The following is a 2,001-nucleotide window of genomic DNA, read 5'->3' as shown; positions in this document are numbered from 1 at the left end:
AAAAAAAAAAAAAAGAAAGTCCCGGGCACAGTGCCCAACACAGTAAGGTCTCGATGAATGTTAGTTTTCGTGGTGGCGTGGTGGCGACCACTGCATTATTACTACTAATATCACCTCATTTAATCCTGCCAGTAACTCCAGGGATGATTTTTTTCCCCTATTACAGATGGAAAAAGAGACACCTGGACAGGTTAGATCACCACCCAAGATTACAGAAGGTGGCAGAACCAGGATATTAGCACATGTCTGTGCAACGATTCTTGCCCCTGACTTTCCTGCCACAGCCATCAGATTCCTTTCTGAAGGAAGTAGGCACCAGTCATCGCTGGTGGCTTAACTGGTAAGAGGCGAGGCAGGTGACCCTGCCCAAGGCTCCAGGCTCCCCACTCTGCCTCAGTCCATGGGAGTCAGCTTGGTCACTCTGCTGTGCCCCAAATAGGGCAGACCCCAATCCAAGCCCCTGCCCTCCCTCCTTGCCCTTACGGCTGAGGCGGACAGCTCTGAGTCACTGCTCTGGCTGCCACAGGTGTGTCCTAGCCTGCACAGACCTTTGGACCCATCAAGATGTGTGGCCAGATGGTGCCCTGCCCATCTCAAGGGGCACCATCCACCTGCCACAAGGCAGCCTGGGAAGCACACAGGGATCTGGGCTGTGACGATCCAGTTGCAGGTCTAGGTCCAGGGTTGGCTTCATGGAACAGCAGGCAGCCAGGCAGAGTGGGGCTAAGAGCCCAGGATACGGACTCAGGTGACCTGGGTCCTAATCCCCCCCACCACTTACCTGCTGGGGGCTTGGGCAAGGTACATCATCTCCCACATTATTGGTGTCCTTGTCGAAAAGAGGCCTAATGCAGACTCCACCTCATAGGCCTCCTCTAAGGAGTAATGATGTAATGCATGACAGCACTTAGCACAGGGTAAGTAACGGGGTAATGTACACAAGGCAACAGTTTAGATACACATCAGGGTTCCTTCACAGTCACTGTCTTAAGTGTGTGCCTTAAAAAATATTTTTAATCAGAAAAACTTCTCGGCTGGGCGCAGTGGCTCATGCCTGTAATCCCAGCACTTTTGGCAGACTGAGGCAGGCGGATCACTTCAGGCCAGGAGTCCAAGACCAGCCTGGCCAACACGGTGAAACATGAAACATGGTGAAACTCCGTCTCTACTAAAAATACAAAAATTAGCCCAGTGTGGTGGTGCACACCTGTAGTGCCAGCTGCTCAGGAGGCCGAGGCACAAGAATTGCTTGAACCTGGGGGTGGGGTGGGGGGAGGTTGCAGTGAGCCAAGATTGCACCACTACACTCCTGTCTGGGTGACAGAGTGAGATTCTGTCCCCTCCCCCCTCCAAAAAAAAGAAAAGGAAAGCTTCTCATTATCTGTCTTTGCTATGTGCATCCACTACATACTCAGAAATTTGTCAAGTCGAAATCAAGTGTTAGCTTGCCCGGGAGCTGGGCAAGTCTCTCCTTCCCTCTGAGCCGCCATTTCTTTACCTGCAATACCTCTGACGCCCACCTAGTGCACAGCCTCAGAGAGGACCTGGAGAGTCTGGGCTGAGGGTGACTCTCTGGTGTGAATGCATTAACTCCTCAACTCCCCAATCCTGCCCAGAAGTTGTACTTTGAAGGGTACAAAGTCCCTTCATTGCTCTTACAAATAACCAACCCAAGAATATCCCCATGATGTCACAGACTCAGCCTTCCACCCTAGAAAGAACTAGGGGGCTGGGCGCAGTGGCTCACTCCTGTAATCCCAGCACTTTGGGAGGCCGAGGCGGGCGGATCACGAGGTCAGGAGTTCAAGACTAGCCTGGCCAACATGGTGAAACCCCGTCTCTACTAAAACACAAAAAATTAGCCGGGCGTGGTGCCATGCACCTGTAATTCCAGGTACTCGGGAGGCTGAGACAGGAGAATCGCTTGAACCTGGGTGGTGGAGGCTGCAGTGAACCAAGATCGTGCCACTGCACTCCAGCCTGGGCGACAAAGTAAGACTA

The 2,001-nt window shown here is 52.5% G+C and overlaps 1 protein-coding gene across 1 annotated transcript in view; it reads right to left on the bottom strand.

Moving 5' to 3' along the window:
- CDHR2 (cadherin-related family member 2) overlaps positions 1-2,001 on the bottom strand; it is a 60,713-nt gene that overhangs the window by 56,459 nt on the left and 2,253 nt on the right. The window lies entirely within an intron of this gene.

Source organism: Colobus angolensis, unplaced genomic scaffold, assembly GCF_000951035.1.
Source record: "Colobus angolensis palliatus isolate OR3802 unplaced genomic scaffold, Cang.pa_1.0 Scaffold254, whole genome shotgun sequence".
Classification (NCBI taxonomy): domain Eukaryota; kingdom Metazoa; phylum Chordata; class Mammalia; order Primates; family Cercopithecidae; genus Colobus; species Colobus angolensis.
Note: the sequence above shows the minus strand (reverse complement) of the source record. Positions and strands in the feature narration are given on the sequence as shown.